The 23,421-nt window shown below is 38.5% G+C and overlaps 1 protein-coding gene across 1 annotated transcript in view; it reads right to left on the bottom strand.

The window, feature by feature from the left end:
* Positions 1-23,421, bottom strand: part of PCDH7 (protocadherin 7) — a 380,924-nt gene that overhangs the window by 226,290 nt on the left and 131,213 nt on the right. The gene's annotated exons all lie outside the window — the stretch shown is intronic.

Raw genomic sequence — 23,421 nt, forward strand, 5'->3', positions numbered from 1 at the left:
TTTTGCATAGTAATGATGTTTGAGAAACTATATATATATATATATATATATATATATATATATATATATATATCTGCCTGTGAAAATGGTTTAATGCTTGTATCGTGTGCTTAATTTTGTGCAGATTATATACTCTCAAAACATATATATACAAGTGTATAATATAAACCATTTATATATGGTTTATATTATATACTTGTAAAAGCCTGGAAATGTGAATTTTGATAACACGAGAACAATTTTGTTCTCTTCCATTTGGCCATGAGAATATTTTTCCTGTGTTTTCAATTATTAAGTTTTATATAATGAAACAGCACTGGATGTCAGTTGAAATGAACTAAACAAGTGGCAGAGTTCCCTGACCCAAAGAATCTGTCGCCTAAAGGCACAGTGGATTCAATACAGTTAGCACACTAACAAACAGGCAGTATGCTAAATAATCATTATAGCTGAAACCCACCCAGATCTATAATGATTTTAAAGAGTTTTCTGAAAGACTGGGAGGGAGCTGGCATACACTAATAGGGAGGTTGGTCTGTAAAAACTGGTCAGAAGGATACTAACGCCACAAGGTATGTAGTGGACAAAAGACATGGTAAGCAGAAAATGGATTTGAAATTAAAATTCCTGACCATGGCTCAAGGTGAGTACTGGCAGAAGAATCGGGCCTCAGAGCAGTAACTCCAAATTAAGTCACATGCACTCCTAAATGCAGGGTTGTATCTCTTTTATCTTAAAAATATCACAATGAAAAGCTGCATAAACAAATATTCTGAATTATAGTCCACCATTCTACAGAAAATATGAATTTATTAAAAATACTGCTGAAGCATCATGCTAAGTCACTCATTCTTCATCACCAGAACCATATGCTAGTAGTTAGCATTAAAAGCAGTCACAGACAGTTGTAGAAGAGTGTTTTATGGGATACAGGGTTTCAGGTCTCAGAGACAGAGAAGCCCTGATAAGTAAGACGTGTGCCATCCTGGAAGTAAACAACAGAGTTAGGTCTGGCCTAAGTGCCTTGCTGGAGATTCCCTTTGTGAAGAGGAATCCCCAAGTGGATTGGATTTGGCACATCTGGCTCAATGCCATCACCATCAATCACAGCCAATTCATGGGGGGAAGGTGGTGTGGATGGAGTGTTTTTGCTTTTTTGGTGATCCCTGGCTGACACAGTGGACCACAGGGGTCTGGTGTACCTCTGAGGCTCTAAATAACATAAGGAGACACACACAGCTTCTCTTTAGAATAGAACACTCTTGTGGGAATATAGCAATTAGTTAAGTACAATGAACTCAGTGGAGCTACCTGACCATTATTCTGTCCTTTTTCTATAAAAAATATGAGATTGCTCTGACTAGTGTTGTAGAACACCACCCAGCAGATAGAATTTGGCATACACTCAACAATATTTAAAACTTACTTCTTTTATATTTTGTGTAGCATTAGTTCACAAGACACATTTAGGCTCTGATTCTGCAAAGTGATCCATCAATGCATCCCCTTACATCTGTACAGAGTCCCACTGAAAGCAATAGGTCTCTGGAGAGTGTAAGTTTGCATGAGCTCTTTACAGGATCAAACCTTAGCATTGCCAAAAGTGTACAGCTGAAGTGTAAACCAAATACCCATAGACACACATTTCTGCCAAAAAGTTACCTGAAATATAACTATTTTTTACTAGCTCTCAGTTATCACAGATAAGAAAAGAAAAGAGAAAAACACCCCCCCCACACACACACAGTCCACCCCCCAAAAAATTCCCACAACAACAAAAACTTGCAATTAAATTATTAAACACGTTATCGAGGGCAAGAAATAATGACCTATGGGGCACCTCATCTTCTCAGTAATGAAAAACATTCTTGCTGCTGAGATTAGATGAGACATTTTGAATACTCTTGCCATTAGATCACAGTGTTCAATATAAGGTACATTAGATGAACTGGGAAAAAAATAAAGCATCAATAAAGATTTGAATTATTGATATGTACATTGCAACAAAGCTGATCTGTTTGATTCTTGAGTTTCACCTTATGCTTGATTTCACTTTCTACACTGACGTTTTTGGTTGTTTTGTTTTTAGTAATTATTCTCAATAAAAGACAGGTACAGTCAGGCCCAGATTTGTTAAGGTATTTAAGCACTGCTGTGCTCAGTTTTGCAATGCGTAACTGATTTAGGAGCCTAAATCTCATTTTCAAAAGAGCTCTAGGCACTAAGGAATCTAAACTACATCAACAGTCTATAGAACTTAGAGACCCAAGTGCCTAAATCCCATGTGAAAATTAGATTAGGCTCCTAAATGCATTGTGCAATGCCTAAATACCTTCAAAAATCTGGGCCTCAGTGTTTACACAGTCTGTAGAGCAAGATCTGTTGAAGCAGGTATACAGATAGATAGTTAGATAGACAGATAAATAGATTCTACCCTCTTGTGGTCTAGCAATACCAAACAATGTCATGAACAATTCTCAAATAAGAGTGATTATTTTTTGCTATCAACCTAGGCTGGGGAACAAGAGGTGAAAGGCTCAGTATGCCACTACTAGTTTTCAGAATCATCTAGTCTTCCATGTTTGTTTACTTTTAATTATAAAAATGTTTCTCGAATATGCAAATTTTAAATATATCAAGTTAAACAGTTTTTTTTTTTAAAAGGAGACAGATCATTTTATGAGCATTGATAACATTTGCTATCTGAGCTAAAATAGTAAAGGTATCTCAGGCTTCAGAACATGTCAGGAACAAACAAAAATGTCTTCATGTATAGTCCTAAACATTAGCAAGTTATGACTTGTTTTCATTTTCTTCTGAAACATAAGGTATTATGATAATAATCATGATCATTATGGTCATGAAAAAGCATGAATGAACATAAAAGTATAGCTTATGTAATGTTCCATAATTTTATTTCTTAAAAATAGGGGTAGGGAACATTTCCTAATATAGGAAAGTATAGCTTTATTGGAAGAAATGTGTTTTGAGGAGGCACTTAAAGGAGGACATGATTGAGGAGTAGTTGTAGAAAAAAATCATGGATTCGGTTCTGAGTCTAGACACTGGCTTCTCAGGATCCTATGTAGACAGACAATCCTTTAGAGAAAAAGACACCCCCCAAAAAAAGTGTAATTTTTGTTTTCCTAACTTGATTTCTCACATTGCTTTACAATGATGAAAAGTCCTTAAAAGAAATTGTAAACTTATTATAAATTACAGTGTCTTTATGGGAGAATGTTCATGGTGAATGAGTATACAAGGCAATATATATTTTTGATGGACAATTTTAAAATCTCAAAAGAGGCCAATTCCATGTACTTTCCAAATCTATAAACAATTAAAACCATTTTTTTTTCAAATATGAGCACCTAAATTAGATACCTAACTTCATATATAGGCAAATGTGGCCCCATTTTCCAAGGTGCTGGTCACTCATAAGTCCTTGTGACTTCATGTTGTTTTTTCCCCTCTTCTCATGAAGATTTCAAAGTTCTGTTTTTCTTGCACTTTCCACTGATGTCACTTCGAGGGGAATCGCTTAGCTGAATAACTGTTTGAGGGCTGCTAAGAAAGCAAACCCTTATTTCAGAACTGGGTTAAAAAACGAATAATTGCTTAAGGAAGTAGCCTGTACAACAAAGACAGAATATGACTGACAGGAGACATACCATGTCAATAATGATTTCAGGATTGTTGATCAAAATCTATGTGAGTCTGACTGGCTGAAATCCTTAACTTGTAAATTTGTAACTGAGTTGGAGGATTTCACAAAGTAACAGAATAGCATCACATTTTCAGTTTACAAGAGGCTAATGATAATAGCGTATAAAGATAAAGTTTCATTTGATTATATTTTATACTAAAAGCATTCCTGTATGTTTGCCCATTAATGTTTCAACCTTATCATGCTTCAACCTTGCCATAATATAAACTGGACTTCTTAGGCAGGCTGTTAACTAGACAACAAAAAATAAACAGAGTGGGCTTTGCAACCCTCTAATGTGTAAAGCCCTAAGGTGCAACTTGAGCTTCTATTTTTAGTTGGTGCAGCTTCACCTTCATTTTTACAGTTCAAATCAGAGAGCACTTGCATCTCTCACTTCATGTCATGTATCTGCGAAAGGGAGGCCACCTTTCTGAAAATCTGTCCCTAAAAATTTGGCATGAACGTTTAATTAATGAAAATATTATGTATCTAAAGGCAAATTATAAAGAAAAAATAATGTCAGTGTGCATGTATTTTGGTGTGTAAACAGACAGGAATGGTTTATGGGGAATAAGTAGGATGATCTAAAATTACTCTGGAAGATGAAAGTCTTCATAATCAAAACCTGGTAGGATTTTTTCCACAAGTAGAAGGTTAATGCTGATGACCACACTAATGAGGATAATTGAAATACTCTAAAATTGATAAGAATGAAAAGTTAACCTGGATCAAACGAGAAATATGACAGCACATGCAATATAAACATAATCATACAATGAATATGGTTTAAAAAGGAAAACTTTAATATTAAATATCCACCAATATATAGCAATGCTGCTGTTGACAATGTTGAACTATATGTAGGGGTTTGTTCTCCTATGGATGACTGAAAGATTTATGGATCACATCTCATTGATGTTAACTACAGTCTGATGCAAAAGTTCCTGCACAAGGATGGGAAAATAGACCCTTTACACACATAGATAAATGATGACCAGTATTTATGGTGACTTCTCAGGCACTGTCTTGTAAGAAAGGTAGCTGTAATTTGGTTGCCAAGAATAAGTGGCTATTCATTGGCCACAGCTCATGTTCCTTTAATCTCTTTGAAACATTCTGAAAATAAGGTAGTAGCAAAAAATATTCTAAGCTTAATATAGCTTGGTTTTGATTGCATGCCTCAAATGAATACCATAGATAGTGAATGATTTATGATTCAGTTGGCGTTATGTGTCTGTTGAAGGATGAATTCACATTATTGTTAATCAAAGACTATATTTTCATGATCATAAAGCATTCAGGAACCATCACTGTCAATCAAATGTTTGTAGACATTTGACCATAAACACATTATCAACTTTGCTCATGAACACATTTGAGAAACTTTTCAGACACGTCCATAAACTTTAATACACATTCCTCAGTTCTATAGCAACAGATCAGATGGGTAAATTTCAAGGTCACAGGGAAAAGAAAACCTGAAGCCTGATGAATTTCCTGGAAAAAAACACAGGTCTACAGAAGTATACAGTGATTGATATGTGATGCATGGTAGTCAGCACTGACAAGTGATTCCATCCTTTTAATGCACTCTTTCAAATATTCATTTAAAATGTTTAGAGGATTAATGCTCTGAGTGTGATTCAGTGGACTCACTAATCACTCCTGGGGGAATTCTGCGACACTGCATGTACACAGAATTCATGTTCCCCTGCAGATTTCTTTACTTCCTCACAGAAAATGATGGGGAAGCAAAGGGAAGGGATGGGTCAGGGCAAGGCAGGGTGGGAGAGGGAAATGGGGGGAAAAGGAGTAGGATAGGGCAGGGGAGGGGAATATAGGAGTGAGGGGAGAGGACAGGGGAAGTGAGATGGGGATAGGGAAGGAGATAGTGGGGAGAGGAAGTGGGAGGGAATGGGGAAGAAAAGAGCAAAGGGGAATTGGGAACTAGTGAGATCCTGGCATGTGGGGTCCCCTCAGCAGCAGCAGGCCCATCAAACGCCCACTCCAACACCCCACCACCCTTCATCTGGACCATTCCAATGAGCCTCCTGCTCCCAGACCTCCACCCCCCACTCCCTCAGCTCCGCAACCCAGACTCCCCGCAAGCACCATTTCCCCCTATATAGACCACTCTTGCTCAGCCTCAACCATCTTCACCTGGACCCCCCCTGCAGACTCCCATTGCCCCTGACCCTAGAGCCCCCCAATGAGCTCCCTGTGATTCCAGATTCCCCACTGAGTTGCCCAAACCCAGACTGCCCCACACAGAACCCTCTTATCTGACACCTGGATCCCCCACACTAAGTCCCTCTACACTAGGATCCTTCTGGGCTGAGTCTGCCTGCCCACACCTGGTGCACCTGGCACAGAGGGGCAGGGCCCCAGGGTGTTTCTGGGGAAGGTCCACCCCTTCCTCTATGTTAGAGTTGGGTGCAGCCTCACCACTGAGTCCATACCCTGGGTGAGGGGTAGCTGCAGGGTGATCTCCAACCTCCATGCAGCCAGTGAGCTGTGCTCCACACTGCCATGATGGAGCCTCATCATTTATTTATTCACGAATAAAATTTCCATAATTTTGCAGAATTTTAAAATATTTTGAGCAGAAATTTTAATTTTTGGCACAGAATTTTTAACTTTCTGGCACAGAGTTCCCTCAAGAGTAACTACTCATGCTTATAATCAAGCACCAAAGAATTTTGATGTAGTAAGTTATTAGACTTTAAAACTATCCATGTGATAATAAATCTGCATCTGCACTACTGTTAAGAAATATAAGAGCGTGTAACATACTTTTGCCCCACTCACCAATGCTAATTAAAAGTTGAGAATCAAACAGATCTTTCCTTTATTATTTCTAATGGAAGAGCTTCCACTGAATTTACTTTAATTTTTGATGTACATAAAGTATCAAAAGACATACTGTCAACTCTTTAGGGCTTTTAGTTCTTTGTTCAGTGCAAAGCACAGTCCTGGTCCATGCCTGGGGCTCCTAGGCATTACAGCAATACAAAAAATAATAATATTTGAGTGGTGCTATTTACACAGATATATGATGTGTCATAATTTTCATCCTAAATCCTTGTTTTCATGGGGTTACAATTTAGGCTGTTGAAATCTATTACAGGATGACTCAATCTTGAAAAAATAAAATAACAGCTACAGAACTATTAGAGAAGGATATTACTGCTCAGTGTGTCAGAGAGCTGGGATCTTCTGGTGAACTACCCTGTTAGCAGGTGTTGGAGTCCCACTGTGACATATTGATTCCTGCTGATTCACCATGACAGGTGTATCTCTTTCATCTTCAACGCAGATAGAAGGGAAATAAGAATGGTCCTATGGGCAGAGGAATCTTATGTCTGGGGCTGAGCACTTCTCACAGGGAAAGGCCCTAGGAACAGTCAAAGCCTGGGGAGAAGACTTGGGCTGAAGCCTATGTTGCTGTTTTGTTAAAAAAAAAATGAACCCCAGGAAAGGGTGGGCTTTGATCCTACTCTAAGTATGTTAACTTTTGGGGAGAACATAGGGATGGGAATGGCACATGCTTACTCCTATAATATACCTGTCCTTTCCCTTCAGACAGATGGATGTCTGATGCCTCCACTCTTATCACAATTGTAACTTTCACAGACATAGTGTTACTTTTTGAAAAAAATATTTTAAGTAAATAAGGTTACAGATTACGGGCCAAATTCTCAGCTGGTATTAATTAGTGTAGCCCTGCGGTCTGATTCTGAGCTTCTGTTCTTACCCTACTTAGACCAAGATGTTTTTTTTTTCCCTCTCATACCAGACTACAATAACGGGGAACACCATTTTGATGGTCGCAGAGAATATTGGATGTTGTTGGATAAGATAGTGTGTGTCTTAGCAGCCTTTCCGAGAGAAATTTCTGGTCAATGCCCTCTGAAAATAAAGAAGTATCAATATCACCATCAGCCACCCCATATTGCAAAGTCCAGAATTATATATAGGTTTCCCATTTCACTGCTTTCTTTGATGCCATTATGCCATCTAGCCAGAAAAATTATTTAGCGCTGAATCAGTTTTGTGTCTGTTACTTTCACAGGATAAATATTTACATTTGAGCTGTGTCCAAATTCTTGAATATAAGCAAGAGAATTGGTGGGAAAAGATGTCTCTCTCTCTCTTTTCAGTTCAGGACAAATGAAGCAGAAAGTCTGTGCAGATGTGGGAAAAGAGGCTTCTGCAAACAGAATTTTCTTTGCAAAATATCAAAAATTCAAGGACTTTAAAGTAAACAAAAAGGGTTCAACAATTAGTTACTTTTAAATAGATATGGGTGAATTGTCCAACTAAAGTTCAATGACTTTATCCTGTTACCTTCATATTGGTTAAGTAATGCTGGTTTTATCCAATATTTTATGTTAACGTATTAACATATCATTACTCATAGCATGCTCCTTGGTTATTGATATGTAAAACTATGGTACATACTGTACATTATGAACTGTTATGTACTCTGCATATATCTCTCAATCTGAATTCATAACTGTGAGTGACTAGGTTTAGAGATACAGACATTTTATTGAATTCATTACTTCATCCATTCAAAGAAGCAGAATCTTTACTAAATTTTTAAATTATTCTGTAAAATGTACTAGATGAAGAAGGTACATAACTCAGATTTGAGTTGACAAATAATTGAAAGTAGAGTATTGTAAAGTGCATGTAAAGTATTCTATCCCTTAGTATTGTATTGTTCTGATAGGAAGATGGGAGGTTTAAAGAAAAAACTTTGATTTGAAAGATCTGGCTTGTATTTCTGGTTCAGCATAAATTTATTGTGTTGCCTTGGGCAGGTCTGAATTATCTGTGTCTCAATTTCTGCATATTCAAAATTGGGATAATACTTTTTTTTACTTTGCTATGGTATGGTACAGCTGAATTTATTACTGTTTGCAAACAACTTTGAGATGCTCAGGTGGAAGATACTCCAGAAGGTCAATGTTCTAGTATTTTAGATAACTCAAGTAATCGGTGTAGCCTGCAATGAGCCTCAAAGCCCAAGACTAAAGGAATATTACTGATTTCCATGATTCTCATTTGCTATTTATCTTCTTGAAAGTTGGAGCAAGAACATATGTAAACATCTGGCCAGCAACAGTACAATAAATATGTAAAATCAACACTGACATAATCTTTGCAATATTGCATATCACCACTGAAATAATCTTTTCACTGTTTGCCATATGGAAGACTATGCCAACAACACATCACAAATAAGAACTGAAGGTGAGGGGCATATCACTGTGACATTACAAGTAGAGTTTGTCTAAACTTGCATAGTAAAGGCCAAATTCTGAGACTATGCTTGATTCAGATGAAATTTCTGGTGGATGTGTGTGCATCCCAAGGATAATTATACCTTGACTGATCTCTAGGATTTTTGGACGAGTTTCTTATGAACCTGGTGTGACAAAGTTCCTCCTCTACCTTGGTGGGTCTTGCGCTTATTGGCGGATTTGCTCGCCTTGGAGCTTCACGGCAGCCCTCAGCTTGGCCGTTTTTCTGAACCCACAGGCCAGGTCAACTCCTCCTGTGTCTGACCAGGAGTTGGGAGGTTTGGGGGGAACCCGGGCCTGACCTCTACTCCAGGTTCCAGCCCAGGACCCTGTGGAATGCAGCTGTCTAGAGTGCCTCCTGGAACAGCTGTGCAACAGCTACAACTCCCTGGGCTATTTCCCCATGGCCTCCTCCCAACACCTTCTTTATTCTCACCATAGGACCTTCTTCCTGGTGTCTGATAATGCTTGTACTTCTCAGTCCTCTAACAGTCTGCATTCTCACTCTCAGCTCCTAGTGCCTCTTGCTCCCAGCTCCTCACACGCACACCACAAACTGAAGTGAGCTCCTTTTTAAACCCAGGTGCCCTCATTAGCCCGTCTTAATTGATTCTAACAGCTTCTTGATTGGCTGCAGGTGTTCTAATCAGCCTGTCTGTCTTAATTGTCTCCAGAAGGTTCCTGATTGTTCTGGATTGTTACCCTACCCAGGGAAAAGGGACCTACTTAACCTGGGGCTAATATATCTGCCTTCTATTACTCTCCTGTGGCCATCTGGCCCGACCCTGTCACATGGGACATAAACATGGTTTCTATTTCTGCATATTATTCCATCCAGACCAAAGATCAACATTTTGACCTTACATGGCACAATGCCTCATTCTGGTTTTCAAAAGCATAATGGATTCATAGTCATTTCATTACCTGAAATAGCACTAAGCATGAACAGTGTTATGTAAAGTTGGCCCCAATGTATATCTAACAACATCAGAGCAGGTAGAGATGACGGGTGGGATTTTCAAAAAGCACCTGAGAGAGTTAGGAGGACAAGACACATGGAAAGTCAATGGGATTTAAGTTCTTTTGAAAATCCCACTCTATTTGTTTACATTTTTCAGAGTCCAGATAACTACTCCTGATAGACAATACACTTAATAAGATCCAGTTCAGCCCATATACAGTTAAGTTTCCGTCCCCTGCTCTTTAACACATATAAGCAGTAATTAATTTAGTAAGAACACAAATTCTCCCTCATCCCTAACTATTGGCTTCCCTAGTTCTGAATGCTTTATATCTTTCCAGTCAATGAATTTATTTCCCTTATCTTCATTTTAGAGTGCATGTCTACATGCAGATAGACCAGGGGTCGGCAACCTTTCAGAAGTGGTGTGCCGAGTCTTCATTTATTCACTCTAATTTAAGGTTTTGCGTGCCAGTAATACATTTTAATGTTTTAGAAGGTCTTTCTCTATAGGTCTATATTATGTAACTAAACTATTGTATGTAAAGTAAACAACGTTTTTAGAATGTTTAAGAAGCTTCATTTACAATTAAATTAAAATGCAAATCTTACCAGTTTAGTGCAGTGGTTCTTAACCTGGGGTGCACGCACCCCCGGCTGGTGCGAAATGCCCTTTCTGGGGGTGTGAGACACGTGAGGTTTTTTAGGAGGTAAATCATCAAAAACACAAATTAAGCACAGGCACATAAGTACAACTACTTTGTTTCATCAAACCTATGTATTTATTAACATTATACGTTTTTAACCATTACTGTAATATACAAAGTTTTTAAGTTTTCAAGTTTTTAAGCTAATTGTAGTGTAATTTTTATAAGGGGTGAGAGAACATATTTTAAGGACTCCAGACCGTCAGCAGGCTGAGCAGGGACAGGAATAGTGTATTAAATTGCTCCCCATAGGAATGTGCTACTTACGGTGTACTACTTACAGCTGCCAGTCCTGATGCTCTGAGCAGCATGGGAAGGGGACGGGGAAGAGGGGTGGGAGTCCCAGGGGGCCTGTCAGAAGTCGGAGGTGTGGATAGGGGTCGGGGCAGTCAGAGGATAGGGAGTAGGGGGGCTGGGATGAGAGGGGGTTTCCGGGGGGGGGAGAGGTGGATAGAGTTGGGGGGTCCCGGGAGGGGGCAGTCAGGAGACAAGGAGAAGAGGGGGTTGGATGGGTCGGGGTTATGAGGGGGGCAGTCAGGGGGCGGGAAGTGGGCCGACTGTTTGGGGAGCCACAGCCTTCCCTACCCTGGTGTAGCGTATTAAATTTCTCCCCGTAGAAATGTGCTACTTACGGTATACTACTTAGGGCTGCCAGTCCTGGTGCTCCGCAAGTAGCACGTTCCTACAGGGAGAAAGTTAATACACTGCACTGGCGGACAGAACCCCAGACCCCAGGCAGGGCCGGTCTTGGGTTCCGTCCACCGGCTCCTGCCAGCTGGGGTCCCGGCCGCTGGCCGCGCTCAGTCCGCTGCCGGCCTGGGGTTCCGTTCACCCTGGCTAGCAGCAGCGTGCCGGTAAAAATCGACTTGTGTGCTGCCTTTGGCATGTATGCTGCAGGTTGCCGATCTCTGAGATAGACACATCTATATATTGTGGTAACATTATTATAATTTCTAAATATATTATTACACAGTATTTACATTTGTCTTAAATTTTACACTTTTATATATCATCCAGGCTCTAGGAGTTATACAAATATATCATTGAGAGACTAGGATTCTATTATTTGACTTTGACAGGAGTAGGTTGAAACATAGTGGGCCATATATACTGTCCATATATGAATTTGGATAGACCTGATGGAACTATTTTTGGTAGGTTTTCCTAAATTGTCATACACAGAAAATTTCCTTTTCTCATTTACTGTTGTTTCTGCTTTCCTTCTCCCTCTTTCTATAGCTCTTGTCCTATATATGAAGCCTTACCCTAGCATATAAGCATCTCTCTGTGTAGCTGACATACTAGCCTTTGGGTCAGCTGATAGGGGAGTGGCAGAATTTACAAAGCTGGTGTCCATCTCTCCATAAATAGACAGATTTGTCAGCTTGTTACATCAAGGACAAAACTAAGTGAGGTTTGGTGTTCTTCAGCTTTTGTATGCTCTTGCCCCATTACATCTGTGTAGTCAAGAATATGTTCTGCAAATGGTCAAAACTTTTATTTAAAAAAAGTCAAGAAACCCTTTTGCTAAAATTAGGATCTGTAACAATAACATTGGACTCAATTTATTTTGTTGGGGGTTTTTTGGACGAAAGCAAATGACTTTTTGTGGGTTTTATCAGGAAATAGTCCATATTAGAAGCTTACACTTATTGAAGGAAAGGCCATTTAGCCAAAGCAAGGTCAATTATTTCCTAATAATAAGAGTTTGCTCTGATACATAGTTCTTTTATCAGAGGATCTCAAAATGCTTTACAAACACAAATGAACTAAGCCAAACCACAATCTCCTTAGATAAGATAGTATTTTTACATCCATTTTACAGAGGAATACAATAAGGCATGATGACTTGCTCAAGTTCAAATAGGGTAAGGTGATCTGCTCAATATCAAACAGCAAGTCAATGATGCAGCTGGGAGTTCTAAAGACCCAGGAGTTCTAAATCTCAGTCCCTTGCAATTGATTGCTATTATTATTATTACATCTACTTACAAAGGGCCTATCACCATAACATCTGGGTATCATTTACATAATGAAAATGATAACAGATAGTATTTTCCTAAAGTAAGAGGAAAAAACACTCTGCCGTTATCTACTTCATTGAATTCAATTAACTGAAAAAAACTGGACCTAGAGGGACAACCAAATAGGGCACCAGCTGCCAAGGGGATTACAAAACCATATTTGACTTCCATCACACTCTACAATTGGCACTATTCAGGCTCTGCTTGAACTCAAAGGCACATTCTAGAGCTAAGATTTTACTTCTGAAGATATCATATGCGTGGCTCCCATGAGTTCAGCTCCAGGAAATAACAGCCAAAGTCTCTCCAAGGTTTCCAACTACGATTTTAGTAGTTGGAGCAAGTAGTCTCTAACATAACCCTTTAGAGGATTACAGACAATAATCAAGATCCTGAATTGTATCTGGAAGTGAACTGGCATCCAGTGCAAACTACAGAGCATGGGTATAATCTAAAAATATCCATCTTAAAAGAAGGAGGTAAATCACATTCTGTGATTTCCAACAGTAGCCCAGTACAGCCCACTACAATATTTTAGACTAGAAGTAACAAACAAATGTCTTCAGAATGTGGTGAGATCTGAGTTTGGGAATTAAGAATGCAAATTGTTGGCCTGATGAAAATAAAGGAAGGAAAGTCTAGCCCTGTGAATGAAGGGGCAGAGGTAAATCTGGTGACCACAGACGGTGAACCAGCTGTCTAATCAACAGCTGGAACCACAGCACACTGAAATGCATCCTCCGACAACAAACACCTCCTCCATTTGATCAAAACTGAAACTTAACCTTACCAATTTGAAACTAGGTCATTCCATTATCTCCATCATCCACAGGGAGAGCTTTATCACCCAGATTTGATGAAAAGGAGACCTATAACTGGGTATCACCCTTTTATTGACATTTTGTAGTTTTATTCCTGACCATCTCACATAGAATAAGAGGGGCAACAAGACAGAATCTTGTGGAATTCCACAAATTAGCCTGCTGTGCAGATGAGAACCTGCCTCTCATTTTAGTAGAGAATATTCATAACCATGGTGAGATCAACTGTAATATAATAATTTTGGAGTTTTCATTTTCTTACTACTGTCAAAAAGTATTCCTGCCGGCTCTGAGGGGCAATGAAATTCTTAATTTGAAAGTCAGGTAGAACATTGTTTCTGAAGCCATGTAATGAGAGTTAATGGGGAAAGATTTTAAAAGCACGAAGAGAAATTAGGCATCCAACTTGTATTGCAACTCAGTGAGAGTTGGGCACCTTTTCACTACCTCCCACAACAACTACCAATATATAATTAATGCAAATTTAAATACAATTTTTAAAGAAAATTATACTGAAAAATCTAGACCAACGGATGGACAAATGAGTGTCATGGGCTGAGGAAACCTGGTCTGGAAAGTAAAATAAGCACAGCTGGGATACAGAGGGTGGCTGCATTCTCTGTAAAGCAGATATTGCTCCCTTATCTCTCTGTAATTGATAGGGAGAGGAAACATGACTCACTGGGGACAGTAATAAGACCAGGTTAATGTGAAGCCAATATTCTTTCCCTGGGGAAGTTGTGGTAAGGGAGCATAGCAACTAAAAATCAGAGCTCAAGCCTGTAGCAAGCACTCATCTGTTTATGGCTTTTGTTTATGTTTATTATATTGTTTGTCTTTCTAGAGGATGCTTAATAAATATGCCAAATCCAAGATATTTACAAAACATTGCCAGTGATGTGATAAATGAGGTTACTTTAGTAATTAAATAGTTGATTCTGCAGACAGCAGATACACAATGTATTTTAAAATACCCAAGAATGTCTTTGTATACATACATCTAGACATGCTCAAGAGAAGGGCACAAACATGCAAAGCTCAATGCATTATATTCATTTTGAATCCTCTTAGTCAAAGCAAATGGTTGCTGTAGTTACTATCCCATAAGGGTATACTAATTTTTCACTTATGCAGATCTCTGTACGGCTGTTGGTTGAGGACATATACTTTGAATAATGACTGTACTCCTATTTCTCAAAAATCATACAGTGAGCATGATTATGCCTCTGCTCTGCTCTCAGAAAACCCCATCCATCTGTCCACATGGCCATCTCAATGGTTGGCCCAATCCTGATCCTGAGCCTTTAACTTCCACCTAAGCACAGGAATTACATATCATTTTTTGAAATGAATTGCATTTGATAGGGGAGGGAGAGATTACTTTTCCTCAAGAGGAAAGGAGAGATATTGTGAGAAGAGAAAACTGGGGTTAGGTGGGCAGGTTGCTTGCAGTTCAGACATTGATTGTTGTCATCAGAATGATGGGGAGTTCTGAGGACAATAAGCAATCACAGAAGACAGATTCCCAGGAGCCAATCAGAGTGTAAGAATGAGAAGATACCCATTATAATTTTGTAAATGTTAGCACGTTTCAATGAGCCTACCTGACTTGGGGGCCTATGTCCCATTTATAGTCATAGAACCATAGAATATCAGGGTTGGAAGGGACCTCATCTAGTCCAACCCCCTGCTCAAAGCAGGACCAATCCCCAATTTTTGCCCCAGATCCCTAAATGGCCTCCTCAAGGATTGTACTCACAACCCTGGGTTTAGCAGGCCAATGCTCAAACCACTGAGCATTTGTATGGGACCTAGGCTGAAAAGTCACTGAATATTTTACCCAATAACTTGAGGGTGCTCCCTGATAACTCAGTGAAAACCAGATCCCATTTTGCTGGCATACAGTTATTACCTTGTAAACAGATAGTATTTTTTTGCTATCATTTAAATAGGCAGCATGAACGCATCTTTCTTAAGGTCTTGGGGTGATTTAGTTGCGGATTGGTCCTGCTTTGAGCAGAGCGTTGGACTAGATGACCTCCTGAGGTCCCTTCCAACCCTGATATTCTATGATTCTAAGGTTTATGCCCTGCAGCATGTTTACTGTCCAGTGTTTCAGGATGTAGCCATTTTTAAAGCCTAGCTGTGCTGCAGTAAATAAACCAGATATGTTCTTTGCATATTGACACACTGGGCAATACCTGATGTTTTTGAAGGGCACACTATAATTTGGAATTTCCTTTGCCACAAAAGTATACTTTGCAGAATAAATGAATAAAGTACCATATATTACTGAGATTTGATCTTTGTAACTAACTTAAGAACTAGTTAACAGCAGCTTTAGGCATTATATGGATCTTTTATAACGATATGGGATGCTACAATTCAGCTTAATTCATGCACCATAAGAGAACATCATGTTGCACTGCCATCACTAGGTTAGCTTTACCACTGATTGGGGCTTCCTTAGAAAGCTAAAGAACGTTGCTTTTCCTGCTCTGTTGGAGGCACCATTAATTATAGTAAAAACAAACAAACAAAGTTATCCCTTTGTGGCTGCAGTTTCAGGATGCTATCAGAAACAGAACATAGTACCAGAATCTACCTAGGGACTGATTCTGGTCTCACACTGGTGTAAATCAAAAGTAACTTCATTGATTTCCCAGCTACAGCAGTGTGAAAATGGTGACAATGAGATCAAAATCCGAAGCTTAATCTAGAAAAGGTTCTTCATCTGCTGCATAAACATAGTCTCTCTTGGAAGGGATTAGAGGCTATCTTGTTAGACATGTTCTACGTGGTCCCAACACTAGACTGTTCTCAGTGGTAGCAGATGACAGAACAAGGAGTAATGGTCTCAAGTTGCAGTGGGGGAGGTGTAGGTTGGATATTAGGAAAAACTTTTTCACTAGGAGGGTGGTGAAACACTGGAATGTGTTACCTAGGGAGGTGGTGGAATCTCCTTCCTTAGAGGTTTTTAAGGTCAGGCTTGACAAAGCCCTGGCTGGGATGATTTAATTGGGGATCGGTCCTGCTTTGAGCAGGGGGTTGGACTAGATGACCTCCTGAGGTCCCTTCCAACCCTGATAGTCTATGATTCTATGTGTATGCAGTGTAGGAGGGGCAGACCAAAGATATCTCTCCACACCTCTTTGTGTGGCCCTTATAGGGACTAAAAGATGCTTAGGGACTGTTCCACTCCTACTTCCAAGGGCGTTATATGGTGCTCCAAAGAAGTGGGGCGCAGGCAAGGTTCTGGTTCCATCCACATCCTTAATTCACTGATCTTCTTCCACAGAGCCAGCCTCATAGGTAAATGGGACCACTCCTGACTCTGGGCTGTACCCAACAGGCACATTTTAGCCCAGAGAGTTAGATATGGCCCAGTCTTGCAAGATGAGGTGCTGCACATGCTCAACTCCCACTGACGAAACGGAGATACTGTCAAAGTAAAGCTCTCTGTGGTTGTCAGTCTCTGTGTGTGCTTCTCTATCGCTTTTACAAGTTCTTAATCACTTTTGAAACTATCCCAAATTGGGCAGTGGCTGGGGGTTGATTGGTCCATAAGTATGCCTGTGCTTCAATCTGATTCTAAGCTCTGGATTTTAATAAAAAGCTGAGTTGGAAATTCCTACAATTCAGTTCAGTAGCAAGCTCGTAGCAGTACATGCTCTTTCCAATCAGAGCTGGCTGTCTCTTAAAGCCATTGTAAATTGGATGTAAACCTCTCATAGCTCTATGGCTTTAGTCTGCAGTGACACATTCTCCAGCATCTGAGAAAAAGAGAAATAGGAGCAGTGTACTTCACTGAGTGAAGTAGTGAGCACTGAGTAAGTAAGTACAGCAATTGGTGATTCCAGGGGGCGAGGCGCCTCTGTTAAGTGAACAAGCGAGTGCCTCCTAGGGATTTAGGGGGCATGGTTAATTATTAACGTCAGCCAATGCAATTCCCTGCAATCTTGAATGCACATTTTAAAATTCAGATACCAGAAAACATCTGTATATGTGTGAGAAAGCCTCTGTGTGGAGTCCCGGAGGGAGCTTGTGGGGAGGGACGGAGGGCACTGAAAAATTGGTGCATTTACTAATGTACTCTGTACAAGCACTGAATAAGAGGTACTTCACCATCAAAGTAAGTATAGCTGGAGAATATGGAGTAAGAAATAAAAGCTCTATTTAAACTGTTTTTATGCATATATTTGGAACTGTTTCCCCTAGCTGTATTTGTCGCTTGAGACTGGTAAATAAAACAGCACTGAATTTTCATTTCTTTATAGAGAAATTTATATATACTCAGTTTCACTGTTTAGTTGATAGTTGTATTTTCTACTTCATGTACTAAGAGGACATCATTTTCTTGCATTACTCTGTGTGGGTGCTCTCTGGCATGCTTTTTCTCCGGCCTGCACCAGGATGTTTATCAGTGACAGCTGCAGCAATGCTGAAAGTGAACAGTAGCAGAAGGCTTTTGCACAGAAAAGAAGAGCAGGGGTATGGGCTGATGAGAGGGCAGGAAAAGGAAGGGGGGGACTGGACCTGGGGCCTGAGCGTGGGACCTCCCCAAAACGTCTGTAATGTCTGTGTAAATAAAGTGAAATGGACGAGGGAGGGGTTCCAGAAAACATGATGTCCCGGGGCCCCAAATGTCTCTTGACAGCCTGAAGCCCCAGCATGTTTATTGATGTTACTCATGGACCAAGCCATGATATCTGTCTTAACTTCTGCAGTGGAGCAGAAAAACACTTTATAAAACTGATGTTTTGAAATTAGTCAATTTATAATATTCAAAGTGACAGTATCTGTTTACAGGCTTTAGGAAAACACTGTTAAAAGGGCATGCCATTGGGCTATTAAAATAAACAGTGACAGGAAAAGTTTATTTTGTCAATGAGAGAGAAGAGACTTTGCTGAAATATCACCCCCACTCCTGTTTTCTTATTTCAGCCTATAGTATTAACCTCATTCTTTCTATTCTGCAAGCTACATGTTGATTCAACAGTAGAACTGGGCAAAACTCAAAATTTGATTTCATTCTGAATCAAAGGTAAAGAAAATGTATTGAATTTTCCTCTGCATTTTTTGTTTTATTTTGTTTTGTTTTCATTTTGGGTCAATCAGAAAATTCTATTTAAACAAAATACAAATTTTCATTCCAATTTCAACTTTAAAAAGAATAAAAATCTATTTAAAAATGAAACGAAAAAGGTATTTCAAAATTAAAAATCCTTCCAATAATAATTAAAATGGTCCAGTTTGTTTTTTCAAAAGAAAGTTTAATCAACACTGACACATTTCCACAGCACATTTTGATTCCAGAAAAATATTCTGTTGGAAAAATTTCAACCACTTTTAACTCAACACCACATCTGTTCTCCACTGATTGAGATGTGAAAAATTGAAATTGCTTAATTTTATTTTTTAAGAAGGATTTTATAATGGCTTTAATAAAGGAATAAATCAAAACCACTTATTTTGACATGACATCTGCTCAGGTATTAGACTACAGTTTGGAATGTCACCTTGAGTCTAATAAAGTTTTAAAGATTAACAAACAGCAGAGTTTTTGTGGGGGTGTTTTAATTACTTATGTAATAATTTCAATAAGAGACTCCTTGGTATCTTAGCACCTGTTTTATACACAACTGCATGATTAGCGTGTCTGAAAATATTTGGCTTCACCCTGTGACTCATCATGCACCTTAGGCGCATGATTATTAAGAAATAATCACACACCCTACTGAGCTTAATCAATTTAAAAAGAAGCTGCAACACTGCTAATGTTCAGTATTTCTTGTTTTGTATTGCACATCAGGGGCCAGATTAAAGAAGAATCCCAAGATTCAATTAGACTAAGACCCAGCCAATTTTGTTCTTCAATAGTTGCATCTTTCCCATGCAACTCTATGACCTGAGGGACAGTCAAGACTGAACTACTAGTATTCATTTAGTAATATTGCCTCTGTGCATTTACCACATCCTTAATGCTACATGCCAAACATTTTTCTTAAATTAAAGCAGGGACCAATAATGTTTCTCTTTGGTCACTAATGCAGGATTAGCACTTAGAAAAAATTTCTTCTCCCAAAAATATTTGGGCAAATTATCCATTTATTTATGTTTCTAAGTTCTGGCAGGATATGAAATATAAAGGCTTAAAATGGGGGTGTTCATTAATGAACCATTTCCCCCCTCAGGTTTTTGCTGTGCCCTTGAGTATTAGCAATGCAACACTTCAGTCAGTTCACAAACATTTAAGAAGTGGATATTTTTATCTTCACCAGGGTTCCCTCACTTAGGAAAGGTTGTTGAGTTCTCTACACCTGCTCAAATCATAAGCAGTTTCTCTTTTCATGTTCAGAAAAGGGCTGAAATGGCACAATTAAAATGCATAAAATACTAGACTCTTCACCCTCCCCCCATCCAAGTTCAAGTCCAATATTTTCTCCACTTTACCTAATGGAAACAAGAATGATTAAATCAGCAGCATGGGATACTTAACAGTTTGTCAACTGCAGGCACAAGTCACAATGGTGGTACAAATAGTCACTTTTTTGTGTTTTCTGAAATGATTAACAAGTGTTTCAAATACTCATTATCAAAAGATAATAAAAAAGTGATACATTTGGTGACACAACTGTTCTGAAATCAAGTTATTCTGTTTGTGGTCTTACTCCATGTCAGCATTATTATAGGAATCCTCTCTTCTCATACCACTTGATCGCTCCAGTTCTAAGTTCTCAGGTGGTATACAAATATAGCAGCTCTCAAAATAGCCACTAAAATCCACTCAACATAGAAATGAAGGGAAAGGGTCTGAAGGTAATCAGAATAATGAGATGTAATGACATTTCATGAAACATCAGGATAGAAATCAATTTTATACATAATGGTAATCTGCTTATATCCCTGATGGCTCTTAAACTCTCAGACATTAAAACAGTTACCAATCCCTTGAACCAGCAAGTGTATTTTGGCACTGACCAAAGAATTAAAACTGCAAGTCTTGATCCTCAGACCAATATAATTTCTGGTACTTGAATTGGAATGTTGTAACAGTTGCTAAGATCAAAAATTGATCTATATATATATATATATATATATATTTTCCACATACCTACTTGCAAAGTCTACTTAATTGATTGTGTGCACTGCTGTTGTTTCCTTCAGTGACTTTTTGTTTTTGTATAAAGAAGTAGTTGCTAGTCAAGCTAGTATGTTAACACTCATTAGCAACCAGCTAGCACAATGACAAAACCAGGGGACACACATTAGAGAAGAAACCCTATTTTAATAAGAAAACAAATATCAGTTTCAAAATTACAAAAGGCTATTGTAGATTGAAAACAATTAAAACGATTTTAAAATAATGAAAATATCTATCTAGTGTTCCCATTACCATGATATAAGTGCCAGTATGACTGATAATAATAACAAAAATTTTTTAAAAATGTCAAATCTAGATGGGAACATTCATTAAATAATTATACTTATAATAATAATTTACAGTTTTGAAACATGGGAACTAAAGGAATAAATTCACACACACAAAAGTATTTTAAAACTGTATACATTTTTTACTCCACATTTAAACAAAATTACTTGTCACTGTTTTCAAATGGTGATTATCCGGCCTCTGTCCCTAACACTAATAAATCTGACAGATCTGATATTCTGCTGGTGGCAGGGGCTGTCCAGATGATTACAGCTCAGGGTAGATTTAATCTCCTCACTGTCTTCATAGTCTCAAATGAAAGATTCTGAAGTTTCTTGCTTCTGACTTATTCAGGATGAATGGGTGAATAATAAATTACCCTTTCCCTAGTTTTTAACTAGAAAGGCAGCAGGATTAGCTCTAAAGATCTCCTATCACTGCAGCTCACTTTGATGCATACCCAAGTTTACCAACATAATCCAAATACTATGGAGCTAAAGCTCATCCTATTTAGAGGATTAAAAACAATTAAAAGTGTATTAATATATAGTCCCATTTGGTGCCTACACAGTGGTGTGGTAGCTGTAGGTTACAAATGAATCAACATCCAGGAAGGGCTCATTCCACTGATGATTAAGGATACTGGAGCGTGAAAGTGCTCACTCTTCCGGGAGAAAGGTATTGTTGTTTAGAAATAGAAGCACTATGCACCGGCCAGAAAAAAAGTTAGTCACACTGCTCTCTGCACTTTGGGCTAGAGGAAATGGACAAAAGGCAACTGTAAAAATAATAAGAAAAGGAGTACTTGTGGCACCTTAGAGACTAACCAATTTATTTGAGCATAAGCTTTCGTGAGCTACAGCTCACTTCATCGGATGCCATCCGATGAAGTGAGCTGTAGCTCACGAAAGCTCATGCTCAAATAAATTGGTTAGTCTCTAAGGTGCCACAAGTACTCCTTTGAGACTAACCAATTTATTTGAGCATAAGCTTTCGTGAGCTACAGCTCATTTCATCGGATGCCATCCGATGAAGTGAGCTGTAGCTCACGAAAGCTCATGCTCAAATAAATTGGTTAGTCTCTAAGGTGCCACAAGTACTCCTTTTCTTTTTGCGATACAGACTAACACGGCTGTTACTCTGAAACCTGTAAAAATAATGAGAGTAAACAAAGGGATACATGAGGAAATGAACCAGGCTGGGGGTTTTGCTCTGACCATGACAAATCAAAAACCCTTAGAAAGCATTATCTGAACAATATACTTTGATTTATGTGGTAGTTTTACTAAGACAAGCTGATTAAATTCGAGTTTCCATTACCCTGCAATACTGCTGCATATGCACAGGCAGCTAAGCAAAATACTTCATCAGCACATATGGAGAGGCCAAAGTGGCTGAGTGATTTGTGGACATTTACCATTATTAAATCCTTTATTATAAGTTGAAGGCAGGTGTCAATTTCAGTTCACTATATCAGGGTCTTTATTAATGTCAGCACATTTTAAATACAATCTACTACTTTGCACAATTCTGTAAGAATATAACATGAAAATAGACCCTGCAAAAATCTACATGGGATTGTTATTTACAATTATCACATTTCCCTTTACCTTGAAATGTCAATTAGAGCAAAGTTAAATGTTTGATTTAAATTTATAGTTGCTTTTAAATGTGATTAATCTAGTCTCTGAGGAATCTATTTCCTCAAAGATGCAAGGGGAAGAACAGGCTTTTCAGGAAACTGCATGTGTTTTGATTATTTTTATGAAAGATGGTTTGATTCTGGTGTTTTTCTCCATAGACCTGTCAGTAGGATCTCATGGGTGCTGAGACTGAATGCCTCCTTTAAGGTGTTATATGTCCTCAAATTTTATTGAACAACAATTGGAAGGGAAATAGTTTTCTTGTCCCGTGACAATTTTTGAGATATCAAAATACTTTCTTATCCTAAAACTTTTACAAACAATTAATCTGAAAAAAAAGAGAGATTGGGTCGATCAAGATGTTTTGTTTAATAATTTTGAAATACTTTGTTTTGAGTTTGAATTTTTAATTTAAAAAATAGAATAAATAAAAAGTTTCTAAACAAAAAGTTATTTAAAAAAGTGAAATTTCTTGATTCTCAAATGTCAAAACAGGACATTCTTACAACTTTGAATCTTTTGCTTTCACAAACTTTTTTAATTGAGACAGTCATTGAAATCGACCCATTTCCACAGTTTCATTTTTGACCAATCAGCATTTTATGACAAAACTAGTTTTGTCAAAAAATTCCTAACCAGATCTACATTGGACACAGAATGCCTGTATCAATCTCTCGAGCAATCCTGTGATCATATCATTGCTCTTACCCCCCACTTCCTCCTGTGTTGTCTTCTCCTGTTATTCTTGTCTTAAATCTGACTCCGATCCTGCATTGTGATTTACACAGTGCACTGCTACACTCCCGCAGAGCTGG

This window comes from Eretmochelys imbricata, chromosome 4 (assembly GCF_965152235.1).
Source record: "Eretmochelys imbricata isolate rEreImb1 chromosome 4, rEreImb1.hap1, whole genome shotgun sequence".
Lineage (NCBI taxonomy): Eukaryota > Metazoa > Chordata > Testudines > Cheloniidae > Eretmochelys > Eretmochelys imbricata.